This window comes from Oreochromis aureus, linkage group 12 (genome assembly GCF_013358895.1).
Source record: "Oreochromis aureus strain Israel breed Guangdong linkage group 12, ZZ_aureus, whole genome shotgun sequence".
NCBI classification, from domain to species: Eukaryota; Metazoa; Chordata; class Actinopteri; order Cichliformes; family Cichlidae; genus Oreochromis; species Oreochromis aureus.
In genome coordinates, this window is record NC_052953.1 from 9449651 (window position 1) to 9473134 (window position 23484).

The 23484-nt window shown below is 37.7% G+C and overlaps 2 long non-coding RNA genes and 2 pseudogenes across 3 annotated transcripts; 3 read left to right on the forward strand and 1 right to left on the reverse strand.

Moving 5' to 3' along the window:
• The first annotated feature begins 487 nt into the window (after positions 1 to 487).
• LOC120443177 lies at positions 488 to 1081 on the forward strand. The gene is made up of 3 exons (XR_005615216.1): positions 488 to 655; positions 771 to 935; positions 1049 to 1081. It is a non-coding gene; the product is annotated as an uncharacterized LOC120443177 (long non-coding RNA).
• Positions 1082 to 3921: 2840 nt separating this feature from the next.
• LOC116332819 lies at positions 3922 to 22258 on the forward strand (annotated as a pseudogene).
• On the forward strand, positions 4787 to 12203 carry LOC120443174 (annotated as a pseudogene).
• Positions 8232 to 9766, reverse strand: LOC120443176. Of its 2 annotated transcripts, none has more exons than XR_005615215.1 (3): positions 9632 to 9766; positions 8337 to 8492; positions 8232 to 8255 (listed from the first exon to the last, which is right to left on the reverse strand). It is a non-coding gene; the product is annotated as an uncharacterized LOC120443176 (long non-coding RNA). The 2 variants fall into 2 exon arrangements; XR_005615214.1 differs by lacking the exon at positions 9632 to 9766 and adding an exon at positions 8980 to 9233.
• Positions 22259 to 23484: the final 1226 nt, after the last annotated feature.

Below are 23484 nucleotides of genomic sequence, written 5' to 3' on the forward strand. Positions count from 1 at the left end.
GGAGAAAACACAGCGTCAAAGGTCTGCGCCAATTTTGACGTCACACTGTGCGCCACGTTTTTGTCTCGGTGCCATGAATTCCTACAATGGCAGACTTAGACAAAATACTGTTAATTTTAGTATATTCAGTGTTTAAATGCTTACATATACACACACAGTAACTGTCCCTTCACACATAGGACTAAGTGAACACTGTGATATGTCTGACCTTCAGTCCGAAGTTGAAACTCAGACCAGACATAAAAGAAAGCACAAGTAAAACTTTTTTATTCAAAAACATATCTTTGATTGTTAAGAATTTATAATCTTGTCTTTTGTACATATCTGTGATGCTTGAATACTGCAATATAACCACATAATATAGTCCAAAAAGTGTAAGTTTGTAAACTTTTTAAAATGCAAAGCCGTGTACACTTGTGCACTTCAAAAATTCCTTGTATACTGCACCTTCTTGCACATCTCCGTTTCCTGTGTGTGTTGTTATAAATCAAACTGTAACTTTAGGAAAAAATATGCCAAAAGAACATTTGTAATTACTTATGAACTTTTTCTACTTATTTCTTTAGACCAAATCCCCTGTACACATATAGTGACTCAGAGGATGAGCAGCCCACAAAAAAACGGTTTCCCCAGGCACCTCGAGTGAAAATACCAGGTAATAAAATAATGTCTAGTGTCTGTGTACATATCTGTGTGTGACACATGGAAACTTTTTGGACAAGTTGTCTGTATTCTTAAATACTTTAAAAAATGTATCTTTTTCTAAACAGCCCTCACCAGTCCGCAGTCTTCCCCCCAGCCCACTGACAGCAGGCATCATAATGCCCCTCCCAGCTTCCGGCACCTTTCGCCACTCCGGCAGAACACTCCAAACGACACAGCTTTGCAATCTCCCCAGCATGCAGAGTCTGATGTTGAGGCCTTCCCTATAGATGGTATGCTTTTTAAAGTTGTTTTAAAGCTGAATCACAATGTCATTGTGCACTTATCTTCAAAACACCAGTTTATACTCCTGAATGTCATCTTGTTGTGATTTGTTTTTCTGTAGATTCCAGAGACTCTGTGAGGCCACTATTACAAGGCAAGTTCGAACATCTTGGAATTTCAGATTTTACATGGTATAAATGGTAAATGGCCTATATTTGTACAGCGCTTTAACTAGTCCCTAAGGACCCCAAAGCGCTTTACACATTCAGTCATCCACCCATTCACACACATTCACACACTGGTGATGGCAAGCTACATATACAAATATCATATATATGTGACAGGCAAAAACTAGCAAACACTTTTAGCAGTTAAAACAACTAATACTTGAATGCAGAATGTTACACCATCACTTATGGATATATTAGTTTTTCGCCTCTCACTGCTTAAGCCATTAATCTTTCTGGAATTGTTCTTTGAAACAGATGCGACCTCACAAAAGATGTTAACTATGCTGTCAGACCTGACGAGATCTCTTAACGAACTCCGTGAGGAGGTCAGAGCCATCCGCAATACCAGCTCCAATGAATCGGTAGATGCTGGGTACTCCTTTGGATTTGCCCTTGCACAACATTGAGGAGCTAAACAATGCAGAGGCAGCTCTTCAATCGCAAGAGGCAAATAAGGCAATGGTATATAAAGCTTATGTACACTTTGTAACTATAAAGTGTAATAGCTGTCAGATGTGATTTAAATGCATAACAACGGCATACACACAAGCACTTGCATACACATTTAAGACATGAGACACGCTAATTCCATCTCTTAAAATGTGTCTATAGGTGAGATGCTTTGCCTTGATTGGAGGGACCACACTGGAGGTGTAAGTCCGCCGTGTAATGGCTTATGCCATCACAAACGAGCTGGCCTCAGTACTAAACTGGGCAGGGAAAAAAAAACAAAGGACCAGACGAAGCAAAAAAGGGCATTTAAAGATACTGCGCTGTGCAGATGCATATTTGGTAAGTTTTATTGTAGTTTTATGAGCCTAAAGTGAACAATAAAGGGATCAATTGATCTGCTGGGTGTGTTTCACATGTCCTATGTCCGGTTTTTGCTATATTACTTTGTCTTTTTTAATAACAAGACTTTCATGTCTGGTTAATCTGGAGATGGAGTCTTTGGTCTTTGTTTGTTTAGTCCTCGGGTTGTAGTTTGTACAGCCCGAGGACCCCATGTTTATTTTGTTTTAAAGGATGCACGGCACACTATGCTAAGACTTATCACTTTTTCCGCTCATAGCTCTTTGGGAATCAAATGCGGCAGTTTGCAGATTTACGCCTGGTGACTTTCATGTTTATCAGCCTAGGAGTTTACATACTTTCTCCCTGCTGAAGACAGATAACAAGAGCTTATTCATGTGCTCTAATTCACTTTTTTTTGTGTGTGTGTGTATTTTTGTCCTATGTGGCCTGATGCAGCAGTTAGGGGCAAACTCTATGTCAGAGTTTGTCTTTGCACAGGCAGTGCAGAAATGGCTCCGACACGCCCCAGACCGTTTGGGTGGCGAGGACGCACATCATCCGTCCCCATCCCAAGTAAAAACTACAAAGTTATGTTAAAATATAAATGTAAATAGAAAACTGTGTTTTAATAAAGTATTTAGCAAACGAAACATGTCTATTGACCTTTTTTTGTTTAGTTTTTTTTTCCCTGTTACATCACATGCAATGCTTTCTTATTTTAGGATATTAATATTGACATGTTACATTGTGAGACATTTGATTTTTATAAAGGGTGTCCAGTTTGAGGAATAAGTGCAATTATGTGTTTAGGTGGTTTAAGTATTGATGGAAACATGCAGTAGTTTAGTATTGGTTAAAATACCTATAAAGAAAGGTAGATTTCCAGTCATGATTTAACTGTTGTTTTAATAAAAAAACAACTGCAAAAGAGGTGGAAAATCAACACCATAGCTCAACAGTGTTTCAATATCAGAATCTGACATTGTTTCAATGTCAACAGTATTCGAAAATATAACGTGGAATCAATGTCACACTTCAACGTTGATTCAATGACGTCGCCTGATATTGACTCAACATTGTTTCAATGTTTCCTTGCTATCTGGGTGCCCATGAGGGCCCGTAACACTCTGCCCTTATTGCCTTCATATTAAATCATTTTTGGCTAATGACCAAAAAAAAAGTCACTTCAAGGGCCAAATTGCATTATACTTCTTCACCTCAATATACAGGACGCAAGAAGGGGTGACGTGGGCCACAAGTGGCCTCTGGGCCGGGAGTTTGAGACCACTGACCCTAAGGCTTTGGCAGTTTAATTAAAAAATAAATAAAAGGCATTTAATAAAAACTGTGACATATATTAAGTAATATTCATTACAGTCTGCCAATAGCCAGATTATGCTAAATGAATATTAGGAAAGTAACTGGTACTTTGCAGAGTTAGCTAGCAGTAGCCCAGCTAAACAAAAAACAGTTAAAATTCAAATATGACACTTAAAGATGATGTATTTTGATATAAATACTATTTTTTTTTACTAGTTATCATGTTACTTGTTCTAACATCAATCTAAAACTTAATATTTAACCGAATAAAACTTACCGCAGCAACAACAAAAAAATGGCGATCAAGATTCTGAAATGCTAAGCTCCACAGGAAATGAAGGTGTGGTCTAATTTAACACCCACAGTGTTAAAATGCAGTAACGACTAAAATCCACACCAACACTTTTCAGGAATCAACTCCCGATGTATTATTTTAACTCGATTAAGTGTTGAACTAACTCGGAACTCTGTTGAATTCTACTAACACTGAAAAATCAACACTGGCATTTTTGCTGTGACCTTTTAACCCATTGTGATAGCACAGACAGATATGAGTCAGAGTTCAGATTTATTGAGTTAATAATTATCTTTCCTGATATACTTTCACCAAAGAATCAGACCACAGGTAGTTTACCTGCTGACATTCAGACACCATGGAGCTGCGTCTCTCTGCCTGCATCCTGCTGGTACTTTGTGTGACATGGAGTGCAGATGGAGGAAATATTTTGGTGTGGTACACCGAAGGCAGCCACTGGATAGACATGAAGCCTGTTCTGGAGACGCTGGTTGACAGGGGGCACCAGGTGACTGTACTGGTCCCGAGCTCATCAATGTACATGAACACCAATGAACCTGCCCGCTTTCACTTTGAGCCCTTCAACGCCTCTTTCTCATTGGAGACTATAGAGAAGATTTTAAAAGAGTTCCTCCAATTCTTCATATACGAGATTGATTATATGAACTACTGGGAGATCTACATCAGATTCATTAACATGGCAAAGACAAACCTTCAGTACAATATTCAGTATTTGGACGGTGTGGTGAAATCAGAAGTCATCATGAAGAAGTTGAAAGAGGGAAATTACGACCTTCTCTTGGCTGACCCAATCAACCCTGGCAGTGACTTAGTAGCAGATATTTTGGGATCCCACTCGTCTTCTCCTTGCGCTTCTATAGCTAATAACTGGAGAGGCATTGTGGTCAGATGCCTGCTCCACCATCCTTTGTTCCCGGTGCTATGAGCAAACTCACAGATAAGATGGACTTCTCAGAGAGAGTGTGGCACTTTCTCTTCTACGCTCTTCAAGACATCGTGATTGATCACACTTTTTGGAACGTATTAGACAGATATTACTCTGATATCAAAGGTGAGAAAATAGGCATGAAGCACTGATTTAAAACTTTTTTTTAAAATTTGCTAATAATGTAAACACAGTATTTTAAAATTTTCTGATTAAGAAAATATGATGCCTTACATAAACTATTGGTGATACATTGATGTCCATTACTCATGCATTGCAACAGGAACTCCCACAAGTGCCTGTGAGTTGATGAGTAAAGCAGACATCTGGTTAATCCAAACCTACTGGGATTTTGAATTCCCTCGTCCTTTCCTCCCCAACTTCAAATATGTTGGTGGGATCCACTGCAGACCTGCTAAAGTTTTACCAGAGGTAAGGACACTCAACTATTACCATCTGATTAATCATTACATCACAGAATATTCCTGCCAGGAGCAGTGAAGCCATCAAAATGTTGAACAAAAATGCAAAAACAGCGGGTTGGCTGGCAGTGGGATAATATTTGACTTGTTACAGGATCTGGAGGAATTTGTGCAGAGTTCTGGAGATGATGGCATTGTGATCTTCACTTTAGGATCCATGATCAAAAACGTCACCAAGGAGAAGGCAAACATGATAGCCTCAGGCCTCGCTCAGATCCCACAAAAGGTCAGAGGATAATCTTTGTTTCAGCTGTAATCAATTTGAGCAAAGCATTGAGTAGTTTTTCATATTTCAGATAACCAGTTTCAGAGTTCTCTACTTCTGAAAACCAGAACTACCAAAACTACAATTTTTTAAAACGACATTGCAGACTGTGGACATTTCAGCATGCAAGTGCTCAGTGTCCATGTTACTTCTACAATATTTATGTTCGTTTTTCTAATACAGAGTATCAAAATTATCAAACTTTGTCAACAGCTGATGATTTCTAATGAGAAGTTAACCTGACCCTTCAAGTTAGGTCTATAAATATTTGGACAAATACATCTTTTTTCTAATTTTGGTTTTGTACATTACCACAATGAATTTGAAATACAATAACTCAGATGCCATTGTAGTGCAGACTTTCAGCTTTATTTCAGTGGGTTGACCAAATACATTGCATGAAAATGTGAGGAACTAAAGCATTTAAAAAAAACACACAATCCCTTCATTTCAGGGGCTCAAAAATAATTGGACAAATTACAATGAATAAAAATTAAAATAAAATGTTCATTTCTAATGAAAACCCTTTGCTGACAATGACAGCCTGAAGTCTTGAACTCAAGATCACAAGGCAGTGGGTTACCTCCTTTTTAATGCATTGCCAGGCCTTTACTGCAGCGACTAGTGGATTCTCCCAAACTCATAAAAATTAGTCATTGGATGAACTCAATTTGATTGATGGCAGGTTTTCCACGTAATACATTTATTTTGGTTCAACCAAATCTGCATACATCATGACAATTTAATTAAATTGAGTCAGTAGAACACAATTTTTAAACACATTTAAAAGGAAAAAATTACATTAATAAGATGTGAAAGGTTTTGGTTGGTTCAACTCAATACAATGTCATTCATTTGAGCTAGATTTTCTTTCGAATTGAAATGATTATTTTAAGTTCAACTAAATCATAATTTTAATTACCAGAAAACTAATTTAATTATTAAAATAATGACAAAATAAATTTGTTTTTTTCAACTCAGTTTTATTCACTTGAATTAAACGCAGAAACAGAATATTTTGTGAATAAACATACATGTCACATGGTCAAATTAACCTTAACAAAATCAAAGTGCTCACAAAAAAGTGCCTTACATTTGAAATGAATATCAAATCTGAATAGCACACACCTTTGTATTACTAGGCAAGACTGAAAACAAACTGGAATTTGTAAAATCTGATTTCACGTAAGAATCATTGTATATATATTTATAGTGACACTTGCAGTTAGGTTTTCAGCAAATTCACAATGATAACCTACTAAACATTGCAATTCACACCATATTATGCCAGTCACTGAACATTTTAAACAACCCAAAAATACTTAATTACAAATATACAATGTATATATATATATAAAAGGTTTTCATTAAGAACATTTTGTGTTACCAAAGGGGAGGTATTTTAATAAAAATAAAAAAAACTTTCAACTTTACTTCTCTAAAACCAATTACATTCAAACTTTTACAAGCTTATAAGAACGGAACACCAACTTTAAAACACTGGAAGACACCAAACTTGTCAACATTTGTTTTGTCTCTTTGAAAATCCCAAAAGCAATTAAAAAGAAGATGCTGCACAACCATTAAACTTTTTTTGAGCTAAATTCCCACAGTCCTTTTATCTATCTATAGTAGTATAGATTAAAGGTTACATCACTCACAACAGAACAGCAGACAAAAATAGACAACTTGCATTTTCAAAAAAAAAAAGAAAGGAAAAAAAAAAGGTCACAGTTTGAACAAAAGAGATAAAAAGGCCAAAATCAACTTTTGTGCTGGGGTCTTGTTTGCCTAAGCAAACATCTTCAATTTCATTTGCTGCATCTTTGTACTGAGCCTTTGTCCATCCAGATTCATTAAAATCTTCTGACAAAACTCGAAAGTGTACTTGAGGTCATTTGGATAGCTCAGATCAAGTGCATAAATCAGTCCAAAGAGGACGATGAATGCCATGATGACACTACCGAGGTTGTTCATAACTGTAGTACCTTCAATGACAACTCCAACATCCTCTGGCTCCTGAACGCCTTCTCTTCTGATGGCGTAAATACCCATGACAGTTGTTGCAGTGGATCTCAGCCATTCATCCTCAGTGGAGGTGGTCTGAAAAACAGGATGTTTCAGGTTTAAGGGCTCTGTCACTTGGAAGGGGAAATATTATGCAAAACTCAGCTTTGTCTCCTTTTGTGCTGAAATATGGGTCTCTACTGCCTCTATAAACACTCCAAACATGAAAAAAACCCATCAATCTGTTTTCTATCAATAGTTTGGGTTTAGGTATTATGTACCTCCCCTTGGGAGGGGCTTGAAATAGAGGAGCAACTCCTCAAGTGTCTATAGGTGTAGGTGCGTGCGTGTGTGTGTGTGTGTGTGTGTGTGTGGGCTGGGTCAATTTCCCTTATTTCATGACAATTGGGAACCTATTTAAACAGCTTGTTTTAGGCACATTATTCCGGAAACCAGAAGATTGCTGCCAGTGACACTAGTCAGTGTCTCGATGCAATCTGCTGGGTTCCTTATATAGAAGACTTTTTACTAATTGGCATAATTAACTGAACTTCATTGGAGTGTTTACTCTATGAAGTGCCCTGAGATGACTGTTGTTGTGATATACCGCTATATAAATAAACTGAATTTAAACACTGACAGAAAATGGATGAATGTTTTCTTCACATTTACCGTGTTTATAGAGGCAGTAGACATGGCAGCACCAAAAAAATGAACAATTGAATTTTTGCTGAATCTGTCCCCTTAAAAGGTGCTCTCCAGTACAAGTTTCAACAATGACTATTAAGAATAATACATATTTCACAATTATATTGTCTTATTTGAATATATGAGCATTTTGCGTGCAATGAACCTAACTCAAATTGAAGCTAGAAAATAAAGTGTGATAAGCGTACCAGATACTCCTTGAACAGTAGGTCTGAATCTTCATTAAAGTAGATCACCAGGCTTTTAAGAGTATGCTCCTCTTTATGTCGATGTCATCACACTAATGCAAGGGTGAAAAAAGGGTGAAAAAAATGTAATTCATTGATTTCATTTAATTGATGGGTTTATCATTAGTACTGACCAAACTACTGATCGCCATGATATCCTTGATCTTTTGGCCCTTTGCTCCTTTGCTCCCCTCAAAAATCTGCATCAGCTTGTCTGTTAAATTGTTCAGCTGAGCCAAGAACTTCGCCTGAAGGGGTTTTGTAGTGATCCGCAGGAACTCTGCATTCACCTGGAAATAAAACATACATAAATATAGTAAACTAGAAGTTTAATTACATTTCCGGTAGCTTTACTTTGCGGTCAATCGCTACTGCGAAGATATACTCCAAAATCATGTCCAAAACTCGAAAACGGAAAGATTGCTTTAAGTTACAAAGAGGAGGTGGGAACACTCACCACTGTTGGGTCATAAAAAATCTAATGGTCAATTTTGACGTTTAAAGAGTTTAGATCGATCAGTTGTTTACATCACTCAACACAAGCAGAACTGCATTACTGCATCCAGAAGACATTTAAACAGGCAAATGTTCAGCATTCAAACTACAGGTGAACAACACTCAAACCAGATGTTTCCCCATTATGTCAATATCAGCTAGTCAAGTACACACCTACACAGCATGTTAACAAACCATGAAAAAAAGCCACACAAAAAAATGAACGATTGCTGGTAAGGGTTTCTCTACATTAGTATTTATGAAGGGTGTGTTGTGATTTACCTTCAAAATTACAGTGGTCCCTCGCTATAACGCAGTTCACCTTTCACTTCGCTGTTTCGCAGATTTTTAGTGCAAGTTTGCATGCTTTTTTTTTTTTTTACGTCACATTGTGTCCTGCGTCCTGATCGCTGCAGACAATCTCCTCCGTGATGTCTCTCCTGTGCAGTACAGAATCGCTGCATCGATCGCTAGCAGTGTTACTGAAGTGCAGTACTGTATGTCCACGATGTCCACGCGTCAAAAAATAAAACTGGCTACTTGATTTCACCCATCGCGGGTTATTTTTAGAACATAACACCCGCGATAAACGAGGGACCGCTGAGAAATATAACACTTGAATCCCTTTTCTCTTTTGCCCTGAGGTGCAGGGGAAAAATATCGACAAGTCGATGAACATCATTTACAGATATATTGGGTAAATACCCAAGACATCTATAGAAATGTAAATCGCCGCTTGATTCATTCATTTGCTTAACTTGTTTTGGACCGTAAACAAGGTGCGAAAAGGACACCGGAAACAAAGCTCCACACGGGCGTTTCCGCACCGGAAGTAGCATATGCTAACGTGCACATAGTCAATAGCATTGCCATACATTCAGCTCATAAAGAAATACACAATTGGATATATGAAAAAAATAATATGTTACCTTACCTGAAGGTGTAGTTTTATCCAAAAAGTACAGAGAGGCCAAGGGCAGCTGCATTCATTTAGGTGATCCTGAAAGAGCGCAAAATTTTCGAAGAGGGCGGACCATTGTGTAACTCAATAACTTTGTGTTCTTGTAACAAAGACCGCTTTAAGAAAAAATAATTTAGGTTCACCACACGAATAATAATTGCAGTAACGCTGGAGTGCTACATTTGCGTTGAGTGAGATTGAAAAAAATGTTTAAGCTTAAAGAGGGGCTTGAATTTGTTTCTTTGAGTTTACAAATGCGCAAGTGCAAAAATGTACTCCCCCTACCCCCAGTGCCCCAACAAACTCATTCATTTTGTGTTCAGAATCAGCCTCTGCTGGTTTAGAGTAACTTTAGGTTTACACAAAGAAAATCAAATTAATTTGGTATTTTTTAATTACATTTCTGAACAACTAACAAAATTTGTATGTGTTCTTTGAAAGAAGGACCTGAATCTGTTTTCTGAGTGCACATTTAAACTCATCTAACCTCATCTAATATCTCTGTTTTTACTCTGACACACACACACACACTCTCTCACACACACACACACACACACACACACACACACACACACACACACACACACAGTCAGCAGATGTTCTTCAAATATTCATTTTTTTTCATTTGTAATTCTTGGGTTTAGGCATTTAAAAAAATAATTCCACTCTTCTACCAATTTAAGGAATATAAGCTGTCAACACTCATCCAGATTAGTTCTGATTCAAGTTTTTCTTTTGACACTTCACATATGTACTTCCAAGTCATTTAAAGAATATCAGATTTCAATATTCATTCAGATGTTTTCTGACTCTAAATTTTCTTTTGTCATTACTCAGCTTTTTCTAATGTGTATTTTAAACATGTTTAGCTACTTTCATTTTGAAACTTCTTCTGTGTCATCTTTCAACAGTTTTGCACTTTTATTTTCAGGTGAAAATTCTCTTCTTCAGCTCATTCAACATTTTTAACTGAACATTCAACGATCATGACATTCCAGCTCAAAACATTCAACTATCAGCATTCACACTGCATTTTCTTCAGGAAATAGAAGTAATAATATTTTGTGATATATTACTTAAAGTTGGGCTGTAAGTATACTACCACAGAAAAAAAAAAAAATGCAAGCTAAGACGTGTTATTTTTATAGGTGCTGTGGAGGTACAGAGGAGAAAACCAGAAGCCTTGAGTGCCAACATTAGAATATATGACTGATCCTCAGAATGACCTCCTGGGTACGTAAACCTGCTACCAACCACAGAAGTTCTTAAAAGTGCAATAACATAAATTAAACGTGCATTCAACATTAAATGCAGGTTGTGAGCATTCTGTTTATTAACACAAGGAAATGTGATAAATTATTTACTTTTCTAACAGATGTGATCTTGATTACATATTGCACCCTGTGTAAATCTACTCTGGTTAGTTCTTTTTCTCGAAGAGGTTGCACTAAAGATTAGTTAAATGCATGTAAGTTATAAAATCTGCAAATCAATCTCAGCTCAAAGCAGTTATTCTGGGTAATTAAAATCCTCCTGTTGTCCACATGTGGAAAACTAACTTTCAATGTTACACGGTTATTTGGCATATGTTAGGTCACCCTAAAACTAGAGCTTTCATTACTCACGGAGGCACAAATGGGATTTATGAAGCCATCTACCACGGTGTTCCCATGGTGGGCATACCCATGTTTCTTGACCAGCCAGACAACATGATCCATATGAAGGAAAAAGGAGCTGCAGTTATTCTCAATTTGAACTTCATCACAGCTGAGGACCTTAGAGATGCAGTCAACACAGTCATCAATGACAAATCGTGAGTTCACTGAACTATGTGCACTTTAAATTAGGCACTGAAAACAGGCTTTAAAGAAAAAAAAATGGAGCAGGCTCAGAGTATAAAACATGAATACTCTACCTTAAACCATTTTTCTTGGAGCCAGCTAACACAAGAAAGCCCTGCTGAGCTGAACTTTAATGACCTGTGTAATCAATTTTCTAGAGTTTTTATGGTCTCAAGGTCTTTTTTATTAATACAGGATAATATTCATTTTTACAATTTTTTTTCTCATTTGTATACACATTCACAGGTACAAAGAAAATGCTATGCGGCTGTCCAGCATCCACCACGACAGACCCATGAGTGCTCTGGAAGAGGCAGTATTCTGGATTGAGTTCACACTGAGAAACAAAGGGGCCAAGCACTTGAGGGTCCAGGCCCATGAGCTCACCTGGTACCAGTATCACAGCCTGGATGTCCTGGGCTTCGTCCTCACTATGGTTCTACTCATCATATTCATCTTCATCAAGACCTGCAGTTTCTGCTTGCACAGGTGCTGTGTCAGGAAAGGAAAGGCAAAAAGGAAAGCTGAATAACATCTGGAACAGGTGCTGTGAGTGTTGGGCCGGGGCAATATTTGTTACCTACATGAGACTTTCTTTCATGTATGTTGAGTTTCCCATCATTTTATTATTTATGTATCACCACTAATTACTTTAACTGAAGACAGATGTACCAGTTTGCAGAAGTGTACCTGAAATTAATCTCACTTTAAAACCGAATGTTGATTGGCTGTTGAATTTTGCTTTCCCCCTCCCGAGAAGAAAACACAAAATTCATTCTATGCCTTTACTTGAGTAATACTCATGAAAAGTCACCACTTTAGGTCCTCTTGGCACTACATGTGGTCAACATTTATACAAATATGGAAGATGGGCTCCAAATTGAACTTTTACATACAGAACTCATTAACATAAATCACATTAACAAAAACCAAACTGCCCTCCATGTCCTGAAAGAGGTTTACACAAATACATTTGAATCACAGCTAGTATTTGTTCCCCTCCCCATATGAATTGTACAGGAATAATTTTATTTTCATCATTTTTCAATTTTCCATCTTCTTTCACTTTCCACAGCATCAGCTCCATACAGGCAGTAGCATCTTCTGCAGTGTCATGACCACAAACTATGGGGAAAAAATAAAAAATAAAATCATTTTTAAAAATTCAATGCAATTGAAATCAACATCTTCAGAAATAAATCTGATATCTGCTGCACGAGTCTGTGGCATTCAATGTTATAAGTCATATTAATAAGTCATCTTTATTTGGAATGTAATGATATTATAATAACGGATAAACCATTTGCATGGTGGTAACCCACCACTCTCTTGAATGATCCTTCTGAGGTATTCAGCTGTGAGCTTGTTCAGGGTCAGTTTGTGAGGGGGCCCAGACGGTGGGGAAAGACTACCGATGTATCCACCACCATCCCGTGGAGCAGCTGCAGTAAACAGGAAGATATCTCAAGCTTTTCTTATTGGTTAGAACTTGATAAATTACTGTTTTACTTTCATCATGAACTATAGCTACAGAATATGGAGAAGCAACCAGTGAATCTTGCAGCAAACAGTCCCTTTGATGGGACTGTTTGCTGTCCCAGTGGTGGCCCCGTCGTCACCACTAGATTCTCCCAGAACGACACCATGCTCAGTTCAGAAGAAAATAACATTGGAGCAGCTTTCCATCACTGCACACAGCTCTTCAAGATTAAAATGAATCAATGATCCTTGAATAATAAGATTTTTTTAGACTGCTACCTGTTCCTACCAGTTGATATTTGTTTGCTGAGGTAGCTTTTTGTGGGAAACTTCATACAAAAACAATTGCTGTATGTGATTTGCTTAAGTCAGGGCAAATGGTGACTCTCTTTCTACGCCAAGAGAGGGGTTGGTAGCAATATTATATTAAGACTTTCCAGTAATGTGCTGCCACCTAGTGGTGAAAGCTTTAGATAAAAATTTGGTTTGGGTAATTACAAATACAGTGGTCCCTCGCTATAATGCGGTTCACCTCCCTGTTTCGCAGATTTTTTTCTGTGCAACGTTGCAGGTTTTTTTTTTTTTTTTATAGCGCATTGTCTTCTGCATCCTGATTGGCTGTAGACCATTGTCAATCAATCTTGTGCCATGTCTCCTGTCCAGTAGAGAATGTGTTCAGCTTGTCAAATTTACATAAATCTTCGATCTCTAGCAGTGTGTGAAGTGCTGTACTGTACGTTTGTAAGTTTTCTCCCAAACAAACAACATTGTCAACGAAACATTTTGCGCCGTCAGAGGCACCTGCAGATGCGTTTGGTTTCATTCTATAACACTGGACTTATTTGTCTACGAAGGTTTTAAGTTTGAGAGTGTTTAAACAAGAAATAAAAGTGAAAATGTTCGTGCCTGTCTGAGAAAAGTGTATAAAATGTGTAGTGAAGGGTTTTACAGCCTTAAAACATCTATAATTGTAAAAATAAAGTTGGCTACTTCCGGATTTCATGTATCGCGGGTTATTTTTAGAATCTAACTACCGCGATAAATGAGGGACCACTGTAGTGCAATTAAGATGGTCAAAATAAAATCCTTTAGGAGGACATCGGAGCGAAATAAAGTGAGATTACTGTATTATGACATTTTTGTCCAAATGTCATGCAAAAATTAAATTCAGGGTATACAAGACAACCAGACCATGATGTAGTTTCAATATCTGTTGGTCTCTGTCAATTATGTGTTTAAAATACATTACCGTTCAAAAGTTTTAGAATACCCCAATTTTTCTGTTATTTATTGCAATTTATGTTGTTCAAATCTAATGAATAGCTTGAAATGGTACAAAGGTAACTGTTGAACTGCCAGAAAAAAAAAATATATATATATATATAATAATAATAATAATGATAATAATAATAATAATAATAATAATAAAATAAATAACGTCCATTTCAGAATTATACAAAAAGGCCTTTTACAGGGAACACAAAATGGGTTAACAAGTTAAAGCTGTTCTAGAGCAGTGGAGGTTGATCAAGCCTTGAAAGCTACAGGTGTTCCAACTTTTCTGAATTACAACTACCCTGTCTGTCACTGTTGGAACACACTGTGATACCACACCCTCGTGAGCATCACCTGAACAGTTTCGTGCTGCAGAAAGTACTGCGTTTCTAAAAAATTGGTGAGAAAAAGGCAATTAACAATGGAAGTGGGACAGACCATCATAACACTTCAAAGTGCAGGTCTTTCCTACAGAGAAGTTGCAAAGAAAGTCAAGATGTCAGTGAGTACAGTTTCCTTTACCATCAAAAGGCACTCAGAAACTGGAGCAAACTGACAGAAAGAGGTCTAGCAGACCCAAAGCCACAACTGAATCAGAGGACAGGTTTCTGAGAGTTAACAGCTGATAGGCTCATACTAGACATGTGTTCAAACACTTACTACGACCACTATTAAGCTGTAAGTCTCAGTTGCAAATGTGAAGAGAAGACTTGAGCTGCACGTTTGACAGGACGAGTTGCAGCAAGAAAGCCATTGTCTTATTCTGAAATCTTAGTAAAGAGACTTGGCTGGGCCACCACCATTGGACTACTGAAGACTGGAAGAAAGTATAATGGATTGATGAAAATTGATTTGAAATTGGGTTCATCATGCAGGAATTTTTACCAAAACGGCTACCACAACATTCTGCAGCACCATGCAGTACCCTCTGGTATGCGCCTAGTTGGTCAGGGGTTCATCCTACAGCAAGATAATGACCCAAAACATAGGTCCAAGCTATGCCAGAACTACCTCAGGAAAAAAGAAACAAGATGGTAAGCTCGGAAACATGGAGTGGCCAGCACAGCCTCCAGACTTAAACCCCATCAAGCTGGTTTGCAATGAAATGGCCTGAAGAGTGAAAGCAAAGCAACCTACAAGTTCCACACATTTATGGGAACTTGTGCAACAAATATGGGAAGAACATTCTGAAGAATATTTGATTTGTACTGTAGAAAGAATGCAACGGGTGTGTTCAGCTGCTATATCTCCCAAACGTGGCTACTTTGATGAGTCAAAAGTTTAGAAAACATTTGGGTCTAATAATTTATTCCTTTTTTTGACTCCGATTGTTTATTTGTACCATCCTTTTATTTCAGAGTGCAATGAGACATTAAACTGCATAATTTTCATTAAAAAACTGGAAAAACTGGGGTGTTCTAAAACTGGTAGTTTTTTAAGAAGACCCGGTAGTGTATAGTAACTCATCAAATCGAATGCCTCAGAAGTTTGTATAGCTAAAATTTATTTATTTTAACAACAGCTGACCTCTGACCTTAATGCTGACGGCACTGGGATTCAAATTCGTCCAACATTTTTAATAGATACACCTATGGATGTATTTGAAAATCCTAGGTGACTTCCCTCTTGAAACATTCACATTTTTAATAGTTGCACCTAGATTATCAATTTCAAACTCCTGCGCTGCCTCAATCTCGAGTAACTCCATTCACAAACTTGGTGTCCAGCTGGGTGTTGAAAATACTCCAATATTTATTTATTTTTTAAACAGCTGTGGGGGTGGGGGGTAATAATGCCTTATGAAGTTATTGAAAGGAACAACTCTGTAACTAAGTGTTTTAAAAATCTTTCATTGATTAATCTAAAGAGACAAAGGGAATCCCTGCAGTCCCCATGTGCTGTTCATAGGGGTCTGATTATTGGGATTCAATACCTGTTGCTGTGAATTTCTATAGGCTGCAATATTTCTCGGTGGATCCTATTGAATATATCATATCCTTTGAATATATCATAAATAGAAAACAACATTTTAAAGAACAGGGCAACAACAACAAAAAACCCCATCTGAAATGGCATGTTCACAACCTGGCATAGCAACATCTTCAGGTGTGACATACTTTGTTCTTCTATGGTTCTGGTTTTAAAAAAAAAAAAAAAAGATATCCAGATGGTTTTATGTGAATCATTTGCACATTTAACACCTGAAAATCTGGACAAGTAAGGTGTTGTCACACAGGCTCTAAGCAGAGCTGCACTGGTCTCGTTAGCTTCATCCCATCATCCTCATCATGTGTGTTTCCACACCAACAAGTTCTGAAATACAGCACATGTGTACAAGAGTTAAAGTAATAGGGATGGATCGATCTGATATTACGTATCGGTCCGATACTGACCTAAATTACTGGATCGGATATCGGGTCCACTAACTATCACAAAAGCACCTCACAAAACTTGCGACATGGCGTAACTCAGCTCATAACCTTAGCACGTCGGAGCAGTATGCGTCACGTGATAGAGCGGCTGTGGTGTGCGAGACCTGTCGGCGGTCTGGTTGAGCATTTGGATCCTCTACCAAACCAGCATTTCATCTCCGAGAAAGTTATCCCAGCGAGAAGAAAAGCAAGTGTGTAAGTTCAACTCTGAATGTTTGTAACGCATTCCACGTTAAGCTTAACAACCGATATATGGAGCGACTGCCTCTTCTCTCCCTCTTCTGTTGCTACTTCAATCGTGAAACTGATTAATGATCAGCTGATCGGCTTTTCTGTCGCGAGTCCGTCTCTCTTGTTTGTTTTGGCCCACTTTGCACCAGAAAGAGGAAACCAGCGGCTATACAACAGCAGCACGTTTAACCTTGATAAGCTGTCGTTAGAATTTATCTATTATTACTTTTTACACCAGGATCCTTTTCTACGTAGCTGACAGCTGGTAACTGTGCAGGGGCGGGTCTAGCAAAGTTTAGCCAGGGGGCAAGTAGGGCATTAACGGGGAAAAGGGGGTACAAAGAAATACGTTTTTTCTTATTCTCATTTAAAATGTCTAGCTTTTAATAAATAATTATCTGAATCTTACACCCAAAGTTTTAATCTTTTATAAAATGTATAGAAGTCCATTACTGTATATAGTAACTATTAAGTCTAATATATACCCTAGTAAGCTACTAGGTACTACTTTTTCCTTTGGGAAGGTACCATCTGTGCAGTCTGCAATTCTGCTGAAGACAGATGTTGAATCTATTTAATTATTGTAGAGAAATAATAGATTTTTGTGCATTTCTTTTCAAACACGTGCATTAAATTAAAGTTGATTACGTCGATTAAGCATCATGAGGCGGAGGGTGGGGGGTGGTTCCCTATTTTTTTTTTGCTGGAAGTTGGCAACCCTATTAGTTAGGTTTTTTAATATTTCTGCTAAGTACTCTTCAAAATACCAGAATAGGGAGGATGGAGTAGGTTTAAGTTTATTAGATTGATCAGTATTGCTGAACTATGAAATATTTTGGGTGCAGTGTATTTTTTGCGTACAGGTATAACAGAATAGCTTAAGTGTTTTGTTTTTTAAAACTTGAGTATGAACTTATACAAAATGCAGCAAGATATTTTAAAAACTGTTTTATTGATTAAAAATACACTATCGGATTCATATCGGTATCGGCAGATATCCAAATTTATGATATCGGTATCGGACATAAAAAAGTGGTATCGTGCCATCTCTAGTATATAATGAGGTGAGCTGAAGTGCCATACAGCAGTGCTACACACAACAATCCTGTTATGTTGTGGATGTGTCACAAAATATACTTAATTAATAATGCCCCCTGGAACCTTAGGCAGACAGACAACACGCAGGAGACCTGGGTCATCTGCAGCCACCCTAGGGTACTGGTACAGGTTAGAAATCAGTCTTGTTCCTTCAGTACAGTGAACTTTGCGATCACTACCTTTTAACCCATTGTGATAGCACAGACAGATATGAGTCAGAGTTCAGATTTACTGAGTTAATAATTATCTTTCCTAAAATACTTTCACCAGAGGATCAGATCACACCTGGTTTTCCTGCTAACATTCAGACACCATGGAGCTGCGTCTCTCTGCCTGCATCCTGCTGGTACTTTGTGTGACATGGAGTGCAGATGGAGGAAATATTTTGGTGTGGTACACCGATGGCAGCCACTGGATAAACATGAAGCCTGTTCTGGAGACGCTGGTTGACAGAGGACACCAGGTAACTGTACTGGTCCCGAGCTCATCAATGTACATGAACACCAATGAACCTGCCCGCTTTCGCTATGAGCCCTTCAACGCCTCTTTCTCGTTGGAGACTATAGAGAAGTTTCTAGAAGAGTTCCTCCAACCTCCATATACGAGATTGATTATATGAACTACTGGGAGATCTACATCAGATTCATTAACATTGCAAAGACAAACCTTCAGTACAATATCCAGTATTTGGACGGTGTGGTGAAATCAGAAGTCATCATGAAGAAGTTGAAAGAGGGAAATTATGACCTTCTCTTGGCTGACCCAATCAACCCTGGCAGTGACTTAGTAGCAGATATTTTGGGGATCCCACTCGTCTTCTCCTTGCGCTTCTCTATAGCTAATAACTGGGAGAGGCATTGTGGTCAGATGCCTGCTCCACCATCCTTTGTTCCCAAAAAGCAGAGCAAACTCACAGATAAGATGGACTTCTCAGAGAGTGTGGAACCTTCTCTTCTACGCTCTTCAAGACATCGTGATTGATCACACTTTTTGGAACGTATTAGACAGATATTACTCTGATGTCAAAGGTGAGCAAAGAGGCATGAAGCACTGATTTAAAACTTTTTTTTAAAATTTGCTAATAATGTAAACACAGTATTTTAAAATTTTCTGATTAAGAAAATATGATGCCTTACATAAACTATTGGTGATACATTGATGTCCATTACTCATGCATTGCAACAGGAACTCCCACAAGTGCCTGTGAGTTGATGAGTAAAGCAGACATCTGGTTAATCCGAACCTACTGGGATTTTGAATTCCCTCGTCCTTTCCTCCCCAACTTCAAATATGTTGGTGGGATCCACTGCAGACCTGCTAAACCTTTACCAGAGGTAAGGACACTCAACTATTACCATCTGATTAATCATTACATCACAGAATATTCCTGCCAGGAGCAGTGAAGCCATCAAAATGTTGAACAAAAATGCAAAAACAGCTGGTTGGCTGGCAGTGGGATAATATTTGACTTGTTACAGGATCTGGAGGAATTTGTGCAGAGTTCTGGAGATGATGGCATTGTGATCTTCACTTTAGGATCCATGATCAACAACATCACCAAGGAGAAGGCAAACATGATAGCCTCAGGCCTCGCTCAGATCCCACAAAAGGTCAGAGGATAATCTTTGTTTCAGCTGTAATCAATTTGAGCAAAGCATTGAGTAGTTTTTCATATTTCAGACCCTTTAATATACAGTTAGGTCTATAAATATTTGGACAGAGACATCTTTTTTCTAATTTTGGTTTTGTACATTACCACAATGAATTTGAAATACAATAACTCAGATGCCATTGTAGTGCAGACTTTCAGCTTTATTTCAGTGGGTTGACCAAATACATTGCATGAAAATGTGAGGAACTAAAGCATTTTTTAAAAACCACACAATCCCTTCATTTCAGGGGCTCAAAAATAATTGGACAAATTACAATGAATAAAAATTAAAATAAAATGTTCATTTCTAATGAAAACCCTTTGCTGACAATGACAGCCTGAAGTCTTGAACTCAAGGAGATTACAAGACAGTGGGTTACCTCCTTTTTAATGCATTGCCAGGCCTTTACTGCAGCGACTAGTGGATTCTCCCACATTTAAACTCATCTAACCTCATCTAATATCTCTGTTTTTACTCTCTCTCTCTCTCACACACACACACACACACACACACACACAGTCAGCAGATGTTCTTCAAATATTCATTTTTTTTCATTTGTAATTCTTGGGTTTAGACATTTAAAAAAAATAATTCCATTCTTCTACCAATTTAAGGAATATAAGCTGTCAACACTCATCCAGATTAGTTCTGATTCAAGTTTTTCTTTTTGACACTTCACATATGTACTTCCAAGTCATTTAAAGAATATCAGATTTCAATATTCATTCAGATGTTTTCTGACTCTAAATTTTCTTTTGTCATTACTCAGCTTTTTCTAATGTGTATTTTAAACATGTTTAGCTACTTTCATTTTGAAACTTCTTCTGTGTCATCTTTCAACAGTTTTGCACTTTTATTTTCAGGTGAAAAATTCTCTTCTTCAGCTCATTCAACATTTTTAACTGAACATTCAACGATCATGACATTCCAGCTCAAAACATTCAACTATCAGCATTCACACTGCATTTTCTTCAGGAAATAGAAGGAATAATATTTTGTGATATATTACTTAAAGTTGGGCTGTAAGTATACTACCACAGAAAAAAAAACATGCAAGCTAAGACGTGTTATTTTTATAGGTGCTGTGGAGGTACAGAGGAGAAAAACCAGAAGCCTTGAGTCCCAATATTAGAATATATGACTGGATCCCTCAGAATGACCTCCTGGGTACGTAAACCTGCTACCAACCACAGAAGTTCTTAAAAGTGCAATAACATAAATTAAACATGCATTCAACATTAAATGCAGGTTGTGAGCATTCTGTTTATTAACACAAGGAAATGTGATAAATTATTTACTTTTCTAACAGATGTGATCTTGATTACATATTGCACCCTGTGTAAATCTACTCTGGTTAGTTCTTTTTCTCGAAGAGGTTGCACTAAAGATTAGTTAAATGCATGTAAGTTATAAAATCTGCAAATCAATCTCAGCTCAAAGCAGTTATTCTGGGTAATTAAAATCCTCCTGTTGTCCACATGTGGAAAACTAACTTTCAATGTTACACGGTTATTTGGCATATGTTAGGTCACCCTAAAACTAGAGCTTTCATCACTCACGGAGGCACAAATGGGATTTATGAAGCCATCTACCACGGTGTTCCCATGGTGGGCATACCCATGTTTGGTGACCAGCCAGACAACATGATCCATATGAAAGAAAAAGGAACTGCAGTTATTCTCAATTTGAACTTCATCACAGCTGAGGACCTTAGAGATGCAGTCAACACAGTCATCAATGACAAATCGTGAGTTCACTGAACTATGTGCACTTTGAATTAGGCACTGAAAACAGGCTTTAAAGAAAAAAATGGAGCAGGCTCAGAGTATAAAACATGAATACTCTACCTTAAACCATTTTTCTTGGAGCCAGCTAACACAAGAAAGCCCTGCTGAGCTGAACTTTAATGACCTATGTAAACAATTTTCCAGAGTTTTTATGGTCTCAAGGTTTTTTTTATTAATACAGGATAATATTCATTTTTACGATTTTTTTTCTCATTTGTATACACATTCACAGGTACAAAGAAAATGCTATGCGGCTGTCCAGCATCCACCACGACAGACCCATGAGTGCTCTGGAAGAGGCAGTATTCTGGATCGAGTTCACACTGAGAAACAAAGGGGCCAAGCACTTGAGGGTCCAGGCCCATGAGCTCACCTGGTACCAGTATCTCAGCCTGGATGTCCTGGGCTTCTTCCTCACCGTAGCTCTACTCATCATATTCATCTTCATCAAGACCTGCAGTTTCTGCCTGCACAGGTGCTGTGTCAGGAAAGGAAAGGCAAAAAGGAAAGCTGAATAACATCTGGAACAGGTGCTGTGAGTGTTGGGCCGGGGCAATATTTGTTACCTACATGAGACTTTCTTTCATGTATGTTGAGTTTCCCATCATCATATTCTTTATGTATCACCACTATTTCTCTTGTAGGGAGAATGCAACGTGAGTGTTATATCTGCCAAAGGTGGCTAGTTTGATGAGACCAAAGTTTAGAATACATTTGGGTCTATAAATGTATTCCATGATTTCTTTTTTGACTTATTTGTACTATGCTTTAATTTCAGAGTGCAATGAGACATTAAACTGCATAATTTTCAGTAAAAAAATTGAAAAATTGTGGTGTTGTAAAACCAGTGGTGTTTTAGAACACCCGGTAGTGTATAGTATCTCATCTAATCGAACAGCTCAGAAGTTTGTAAAGGTGACATTTTTTGACAACACCTAACCTCTGACCTCAACGTTAAGGGCACTAGGATTCAAATTTGTCCAACATTTTTAATAGATACACCTATGCGTGTATTTGAAAATCCTAGGTGACTTCCCTCTTGAAACATTCACATTTTTAATAGTTGCACCTAGATTATCAATCTCAAACTCCCTGCGCTGCCTCAATCTCGAGTAACTCCATTCACAAACTTGGTGTCCAGCAGGGTGTTGAAAATACTCCAATATTTATTTATTTTTAAACAGCTGTGGGGTGGGGGTAATAATGCCTTATGAAGTTATTGAAAGGAACAACTCTGTAACTAAGTGTTTTAAAAATCTTTCATTGATTAATCTAAAGCAGGGGTGTCAAACTCAAATACACAGTGGGCCAAAATTCAAAACTGGAACAAGGTCATGGCTAACATTAATATTTATTGAAAAAAATTCTTCCTCCAGATTTAAGAATGAATCTCTTCTTATGGACTCAAACAAGTTTTGCTGAAAAACTGAATATGGAACAAGCAAAGCTTAATACTAAACAATATATATATATTAGCTGTATAATAGCAGTAGGCCAGCTCTAATAATAATTTGGTATGGCTTCGCGGGCCAAATGTAATTAGGCTGCGGGCCAAATTTGGCCCACGGGCCAGAGTTTGACACCTATGATCTAAAGAGACAAAGGGAATCCCTGCAGTCCCCATGTGCTGTTCATAGGGGTCTGATTATTGGGATTCAATACCTGTTGCTGTGAATTTCTATAGGCTGCAATATTTCTCGGTGGATCCTATTGAATATATCATATCCTTTGAATATATCATAAATAGAAAACAACATTTTAAAGAACAGGGCAACAACAACAAAAAACCCCATCTGAAATGGCATGTTCACAACCTGGCATAGCAACATCTTCAGGTGTGACATACTTTGTTCTTCTATGGTTCTGGTTTAAAAAAAAAAAAGATATCCAGATGGTTTTATGTCAATCATTTGCACATTTAAGTCTATTAAGGACTGCAACTGTAAAATGTGGAATAAGCTGTGCACATAAAAAATAAAAACAAACAAGAATATGTTTGAAAAGGGAAGTCAAGAAGTCACCTTGAGTAAA